Raw genomic sequence first — 9,143 nt, 5'->3', positions numbered from 1 at the left:
ATGAAAAGGTTATTATTACACATATTACACATATCATCTTTCTGGCATTTCTGTGAGATCTGGAGGTCACCAGCCAGGCAGTTTGAGGTTCTTCCCAGTTTCTAACCTGCTCATTTTGTGCATCTGTTGCATATATAATGAATAATAACAGATATAATCTCCAATGATAAAATAGCTCGATGTTTGTATGCAAACAGTAGCAAATTGAACGATGATACTTTAATGAAATTCATTTTTGTCAAGATTCTGGCTCTCCTGCACTAAATGTTGCACTTGAGTAAGATCCTTGGACTTGATTAAATAACTCTTAACTGTTAATGAGTGAATTTATCTTATGGTTTAGAGGAAAAGTTTGACAACCTTTTAAGGAGTCAGGTGTATTTGTCAGCTTGTGTGAAAGTGGAGTCTCTCAGTTTTGATGACAAAATTTTTTTGGAGTTTTTTTTATCCTACATTAAATCAAATGGGGTTTTTTTCTGCCAGCACATTGCATGCATACAGAGCACACTGCCTCCACATTAAGGTATGCAATAATATATCTGTATTTCAAGTGAGAAACTGTTTTTTATTATTCTTTTATGTCCAACCCACACCATTGACTGACGTTCAAAGAAAAGCTCATTAGCTACAGATTAGCTGCAGCACTGCCATCCTTTCCAAATGCCACAGTCCATTCCTCCTTGTAAAAAAAAAAAAAACCCTCAATGGAAGGAAAGATTTAGAATAATTACAGCTCAACTTTAAAAGCTATTTTTTAAATTCTGGAGAAACTTGTTGCTGATTTCATTTGCTAAGCTCACCACAAGACTGGACACCACCATAAATAGTTTACTTTGAGCAGCTTCTTCTTGTCATTCATCAGTCTTTTTGCCCAAAGGCAGCTATGCAGCGGAGCAAATCGGGCAAATAAATCATAATCATTCAACTAGGGCAGGGGACAGCAACTTTTACTATCAAACAACAACAACATTTTTAAGCAATTCTTGCGTTATGCCCCATTGCAAGCCATAATCTTTTACCACATGACTCCACAGTGGGATATTCATGATTTAATGTGTTAACTTTGCATTTTCATTACATTAGTACTATCTTTTTGTTGCTTTCATTGAATTCTAGAATGAAAATGAATCAAATTCTTTGTTTATTATTTACTTAATTTTGTTACCAATAAGTGAGGGAAGTCTACATTAAAACAGAAATACTATTAAGTATACTATTACTACTACTAAGTTATGTGGGCTGCTTTGACTTCCAGTTTTGTTTGTGCAAATTAATAAAATTAAAAGTAACCTATTTTGATAATAAAAGTGTAAGTCTGATGTCATTAGCTGTTTCCGGGTCCAAACTTGGCTTCAGGTCCCAAAGTCACAGTAATACAATCTAGTAAGTAGTAAGGGGCGATTGTGGCTCAAGAGTTGGGAGTTCGCCTTGTAATTGGAAGGTTGCCGGTTCGAGCCCCGGCTTGGACAGTCTCGGTTGTTGTGTTCTTGGGCAAGACACTTCACCCGTTGCCTACTGGTGGTGGTCAGAGGGCCCGGTGGCGCCAGTGTCCAGCAGCCTCGCCTCTGTCAGTGCGGCCCAGGGTGGCTGTGGCTACAATGTAGCTTGCCATCACCAGTGTGTGAATGGGTGGATGACAGGTTGTGTAAAGCGCTTTGGGGTCCTTAGGGACTAGAAAGCGCTATACAAATACAGGCCATTTACCGTCAGTAAATTTTAATAAGGTGAGGAATAGTTTGCCCAGAAACTGGTGAAGAAGATATCCCTGTTTCACAAAAAGTCATTTTTTCGAAAAAGTCACATTATTGCTCTGTGGTTGTATCTATTAATGGCAAACGCAGAATGAAGGCTCTGTATGGATCAATTTGAGTGACACAGAGTTTTACTGGTCCTCTTGACAACGGTGTGACAGATAATCTTTGCATGGCTATATGTAGATGATACCATGACACTTATTCATATATTGACAAAATTAAGTGAAGCATGTGTAGCGCCTCTACTCAGGACCAGTACACTTTCACCTCAAATAGAGACCCTAGACATCTTTCTAGGTTCAGAAGGAGGTTTTGTTTTGGAGACTCACAAAAGGAGTTGGCTTGGAAGTGAATAACTGGGACCTTTATTGCCTCAGTACCATTCATAACATGTACAACACAATAAACCAAATTGCACACTAATAGTGCATTTTGAAGGTGAATAGATGTAAAACAGAACAAAATAAAATAAAGACACTTAAATGGAAGACTTATACTGAATTGTATCAGAGCTCTTTTGAATGAATGAAACAGATTAAAGTGTTCCTCTTGTGAAGTTTGAATTGTCCAGTCTGAATTGTCCTTTAAAGTCGTTGAAACCCAAACAGGTGTACTGTAGGGGAATTGTCAGTGTGCAGACCCTATTATCCGGGTAGGAAAAGTAGTGCATAGGGCTTATCTGAAATCCAGGGTTGCTTGAATCAGTTTCTCAGGCAAGTTCCACAATCCGATCGCATGGCTGGCCACACCATTTCACGATCATCCAGGATCTCATTTGGGCTGTTCTCGCCGTCAGTGGTTCTCCAGAATCCTTTCTGGTAGTTCAAAAAAACCAATCTACACAAACAATGCAGAACAATGAATTTCTTTTCCCATCTTGTGTTTTTAAACATGAGCTCATTAACTTCTTTTCCAAATGTATTAATAACAAATGGCATTCTCTTTAGCTTTACCAAGTTACAAGGGTTACAGTAACTTGTTTGTACCAGTATCAACTATTTTATCAAAATTATATCACAATAAAGAACATCAGCAGCTTAAACAGTAACATAAACAGACATAGCAATGAAAGTGACATTGATCCTTAAGGCTTACAAGCAAATGTGACTTAATTCACAATGCAAATACTATTAAACTTGTAATATGCTCATATCTATTAAGACATAACCATTCTAATATATACAGAGCTAGTGCTTCTATCTGAATACCTCCCGATCGAATATGGCTTCATGGTGGGGTGGCTAACAGCTATTAGCAGCTAGCATCGCCAGTAAAACATCGTTAACTCAAAGCATTCAACACTTATAAACACACTGTAAAGAACAACAAGAGAAGCAAAACAACACACCAGATTCTCATAGCTCCCGATTGGTTTTTGTTCAAAGGTTTCTGAGCTGAATCGGCTAGTGAAATACATTATCTAACTTAACAGGTAGCTAACAAAAGCACGTGACTCACCGGGATTTTCCAACACAAATAACTTGACAGATGTTATTCCCTTTGTGGTCAGAGTTCGGGGCCTAATAAAACAGTAGCTTATTAGCATTTATACATAAAACAATCTGGTCTCATTAACCGAGTTGCAGCATTGCATATCAAAATATTATTTTCCGTGCGCTCCGACACGCACTTGACCGCCATCAGAGGGAAGATCTCACAGGAAGAGACAGGTAATACTTCCTGCGCACTAGACGCAAGGTCGTCAGAACACAAGACTGCATCACAGCACCCCCTTGTGACAATAACAGGCTATAGCCTTAAATAACAAAAAGGGATTTTGCAGCCCTGTATTTCACATGGGTTACACATGTATACTTGGTATTTAACAATAACACACTTTGTTTCAGGCTAAGACCATTCCTAACTCATTAGGAATGAGGCTAACAAGCAGTAGTTTTCAAGCATTTTGTGTCCAAGACACACAGAGGTGAAAGTAAATATTTTAAGACACACCTGTATATTTTTTTACCATACACAGTTGGTGTGGAGCAGCCACAATTAAGGGCTATTTTGTTCTGTTCTATTTTATTCTGTGTAAAACAGCCTCTATGTCATAGCCAAGTTGCTACAGGGTGGGCCATTTATATGGATACATCGTAATAAAATGGGAATGGTTGGTGATATTAAAGTCCTGTTTGTGGCACATTAGTATATGTGAGGGGGCAAACTCCTCAACATGGGTGCTGACCATGGTGGCCATTTAGAAGTCGGCCATCTTGGATACAACTTTTGTTTTTTAAATAGCAAGAGGGCCATGTGACACATCAAACTTATTGGTAATGTCACAAGAAAAACAATGGTGTGCTCGGTTTCAACGTAACTTTATTCTTTCGTGAGTTATTTACAAGTTTGTGACCACTTATAAAATGTGTTCAATGTGCTACCCATTGTGTTGGATTGTCAATGCAACCCTCTTCTCCCACTCTTCACACACTGATAGCAACACTGCAGGAGAAATGCCAGCACAGGCATCCAGTATCCGTAGTTTCAGGTGCTGCACATCTCGTATCTTCACACCATAGACCAGAGGTTCCCAAAGTGTGGGGCCCGCCCCATAGGGGGGGCGCAGAGCCATTGCAGGGGGGCGCGGTATGAAAAAAAAAAAAAAAGAGCGCTTGGACACGGTGGACAGGTTTTTGACGGGGCTCCCACATAAACACAAAGCAGAAGATGAAGCATCGCCAAATATGTTTCCAAACCAACTTCCTTCCAAGCCAAAGACTAGAAAATATGGTGAAGGATGTCTTCCCTTTTGGCTTCACCTGCATAAGTGCCAAGGTAGGTCTCCCCTGCAAAATTAGTTTCCCTGTGTCGGGAGCAGCGCTGGGCTCTCCAAATCACGGCCAAACAGTATCCAGTTACAGTGGGATACAAATAATATCAGGCTGATCCTGCCGTAATTTGTTCCCCCTGTTCAAATCACGGACAAACAGTATCCCACAGCTGTTTATGTGTTTAAACCCATTTTGCACAGAGAGGCATTTTTTGAAAAATGTATTGACAGCAATGTTGAATATTATTACACAGGAAAAAAACCAACTACACGTAAAATAATTACACCGTGACGCCTCTGCCTTTCTAAATGCAGGGACAGTAACTGCGTGTGTATATGTATGTAAGCGTGTAAAACCTGCAGATAGTCAGATTAACAGTAACAGTATTTTGTCTCTATCTGCCATTCTGCAATTCATCTCATGTAAACAATAACGTGGCGCACAGCGTGACGTGAAAAGAGGCACATACCTTTGTCGTTATGCGATGACGAACTCTGTAATCCTCGTCCACACGTAAACGCAAAAAGGAGTTTTAAATAATCTCCGTTTTCGTGAATCGCAACGCCGTTTACGTGTGGACGAAAGGCCCAAACGCATAGAAACAGCTGCGTTTTCAAAAATACCCGTGTAGGTGTGGACGCAGCGTAAAAGAGTTAGTAGTTTATTTTATTATTACCTGTAATTTATTACCGTTTACTTGTATTTGCTTAATTGTTTACCAAATGTTTGAGGTGTGAAATAAACCACAATGGAGTTTGTAAACAAAATATGGGTGTGTGTTTTGGAGGATGTGTTTTGTGCGGGGGCGAACATTTTTTCTTGTAAAAAAGGGGGGCCTGGCAAAAAAAGTTTCGGAACCACTGCCATAGACAATTGCCTTCAGATGACCCCAAAGATAAAAGTTTAAGGGGGTCAGATCGGGAGACCTTGGGGGCCATTCAACTGGCCCACGATGACCAATCCACTTTCCAGGAAACTGTTCATCTAGGAATGCTCGGACCTGGGACCCATAATGTGGTGGTGCACCATCTTGCTGGAAAAACTCAGGGAACGTGCCAGCTTCAGTGCATAAAGAGGGAAACACATCATCATGTAGCAATTTCAAATATCCCGTGGCCTCGAGGTTTCCATTGATAAAGAATGGACCCACTATCGTTGTACCCCATATACCACACCAAACCATCACTTTTGTTGTTCCAACAGTCTTTGAGGGATCCATCCAATTTGGGTTAGTGTCAGACCAATAGCGGTGGTTTTGTTTGTTAACTTCACCATTCACATAAAAGTTTGCCTCATCACTGAACAAAATCTTCTGCGTGAACTGTGGGTCCTGTTCCAATTTTTGTTTTGCCCATTCTGCAAATTCTGTGCACCAATCTGGGTCATCCTCGTTGAGATGCTGCAGTAGCTGGAGTTTGTAAGGGTGCCATTTGTGAGTAGCTAATATCCGCCGAAGGGATGTTCGACTAATGCTACTCTCCAGTGACATGCGGCGAGTGCTACGCTGTGGACTCTTGCTGAATGAAGCTAGGACAGCCACTGATGTTTCTTCATTAGTGACAGTTTTCTTGCGTCCACATTTTGGCAAATCCAACACTGAACCAGTTTCACAAAACTTAGCAAGCAGTTTGCTAACTGTAGCATGGGAGATGGGTGGTCTCGTAGGGTGTCTTGCATTGAAATCTGCTGCAATGACCTGGTTACTGCGTTCACCAGATATCAACACAATTTCGATCCGCTCCTCACGTGTTAACCTCTTCGACATGTCAATGGCTGTGAACAAAGAGAAACTTGTAAATAACTCATGAAAGAATAAAGTTACGTTAAAACCAAGCACACCATTGTTTTTCTTGTGACATTACCAATAAGTTTAATGTGTCACATGGCCCTCTTCCTATTGAAAAAACAAAAGTCGTATCCAAGATGGCCGGCTTCTAAATGGCCACCATGGTCACCACCCATCTTGAGGAGTTTGCCCCCTCACATATACTAATGTGCCACAAACAGGACTTTAATATCACCAACCATTCCCATTTTATTACGATGTATCCATATAAATGGCCCACCCTGTAGTTCTTAATGGTATTGTCAAGGTAGAATACTTTTGCAGCATCTGGATCTACCTGCAATATTTGTCTTTGGATTAAGCTCCACTAAAATTCACCCTGCATCTATCTTGTATGTTCGGCGTAACATGGTTTTACAGCCTGTAGTTTTGATCCAGCACTTTTCTAAAATAAGCCAAGTTTGATTTTGGTTTTCCAAGACGACTATTGATATCCCCAGTCCAGCTGAAGCCATAACAACTTTAACATTAAGTAACTACTAAATTTTCTGTGATAGCTAAATGTTTGGTTTATGCTAGCAGCTAAGTTAGGAAGCCACTGACCTCTTTAGGAGCCCTTTTCACTGTTCTGGAGACTACCCCAGAATAGTCACCGAGATACTACAAATATTTATATGATGTTATCTTCAGTGGGCAATAGAACTCCAAGAACAGTGGGGGACTAAGAAAGCAACTAGTCATGATGTCATTTTCCAATTGAGGAGAGAAATGCAGAAGGCCAGATGGTAGTGGATTTAAACAAAAAAGGATGTAAATGGCTGTTGTGAAGAGATATTTCAGGAAGAGAGAGGGACATAACATGTACAGCATCTTATGCAAAACGTTTAATCTGAAAAAGGTAAGAGAAGGCAAGATGGTGGTAGGAGATAATGTAGCACACATTGAATGGTAGTCTATAGGATGACTTTTGACATGAAGACAAGGAAACAAGTGACAATAGAGGATTAAACGGTGGAAGTAGAAGAAGAAAGGATGTTCTGCAGAGTTTAGGAAGACTGGCTCTAGGTGGCATGGAAGTTACCAGATAACTAGGTAAGTACAGCTGTAGTAGTGAGGGAAACTGCCAAAAGGTGTTGGGTATATCTTTAGGTTTGAACAAAACCAGGTCTGATGTCCAGTATGTTGATATCATGATGTTATAGTGCAGCCATACAGAGGTGCTGCATGGTTCAGCAGCAGGTTTGTCCTTAATAAATAAGGCTTGAGTTCCTGATGCAGGAAGAAAATTTAGATTAGGTATGGAAATTGAGAACATGTTCTTGTAGAAAATCGGTTCCCAGTAGCCCATTCCTTAGAATTGTTAGTCTGCCTGCGTGCTACAATCAGCTGATTTCAGTTCACAGTCAGAGGAGGAAAATAGCCACGCAGTCTAGAGTGTGAATATGGACATTTATATTTATTGCACAAAAAGACAAGCTACATGGCAGTCTAGCAAAGAAACAACCACATTATGCTTCTGCATCTCTACAGACAGGATGCTAGTACTAAGCTAGCCAAAAACCCAGGGTGAAAGCTGGGTGAATGCCAACCCCAGCAGCTGGACCCTTTACTTCAATAAGTAACAAAGAGATGAGCATTCAGGCTGAAGCCTCCCTTTCTACCTGTTCATGTTTCTAAATCAGAATCTATGTGGCAATCTTTTTTTGTGCTGGTTTTCATCTTTGCTTTGTGCGGTCAGCTTTGTATTCTACTAAGAGAAAGATCTTAAAGATGTTTGTCCTTACTAGGGATTTGTGTTGGTTTGCGGGGTTGTAGCCTCAGATTTATGTTTGTTGAATGGTGATTATGAGACAGTGTGTTTCAGCTATTTTACAGAGTAACATGAAAGTAATGTAATGAGTAGTATAATAAATTACTTTTTTCTGGGAGTAGTTAATTAAGGTACTGCATTACTTTTAAGAAACATGTTCTGCATAATATGTGTAATAATTACTTTTTTAATAATGACTCCAACACTGATCACAACAAAGAGGGGAAATACCTCAACAAACATGCAGAAACATTTGATCCAATGTAATTTCTTTATTGCTGCTTAGCAATGGCAGTTACTCTCAAAACAGAGCCAGTAAGAACCCAATCACAATCAATAAGAGATCTATAATGGAATCGGAATAGCTAAATTCTTACCAAATCGCCTAATGAAGATGCAGAAATGATCCAGCAGGTTGAGAGTGCCAGGGGTGATTTATGACACAGGATTAGCAGCAAGATAGTAGTGAGACCTACCATGATGTATGTTTTGGAAACTGACAAAAAGACAAGAGGCACAACTAAAGGTAACAGAGGATAAGACAAAGTTAAAGAGCCAAAGCTGAGAAGGCTGAAGAAGACAGAGAGTGGATATAATGGGCAAAGGATGTTGAATATGGAGCTGCCAGACATAAAGATAAAGAGGGTTGGTTCGTTGGTTGGTTTGACAGAATAAGACGGTATGGATACAGTGAGGTGGAGGCAGATGTTCTGCTGTAGTGACCCCTAAAGGGAGCTCCTGAAAGATCATGTACAAATTTAGGTTTGCTTGCAGCTTTCTGTAGCTTTTGTAAATATATGCTGTATCTATGATGTAGTGATGGGAGATCTGGCTCTTTTCGAAGATTCTGCTCTTTTGGCTTGTTTCCCACTTCAGAGCCTTCTATTTAACCTAATTTCACAATTATGAATTGTTTGTCTTTTGTGAACCAATTTTTGATTCAGTGTTTTCATAAACACTTAAATTTTATGCAACTGCTTGGTAGAAAATACATGGAATTTAAGGCCTGGAAAAAAAGT

The sequence above is a fragment of the Oreochromis aureus genome, linkage group 20 (genome assembly GCF_013358895.1).
Source record: "Oreochromis aureus strain Israel breed Guangdong linkage group 20, ZZ_aureus, whole genome shotgun sequence".
In the NCBI taxonomy this organism is placed as follows: domain Eukaryota; kingdom Metazoa; phylum Chordata; class Actinopteri; order Cichliformes; family Cichlidae; genus Oreochromis; species Oreochromis aureus.
This window is presented reverse-complemented; position numbering follows the sequence as displayed.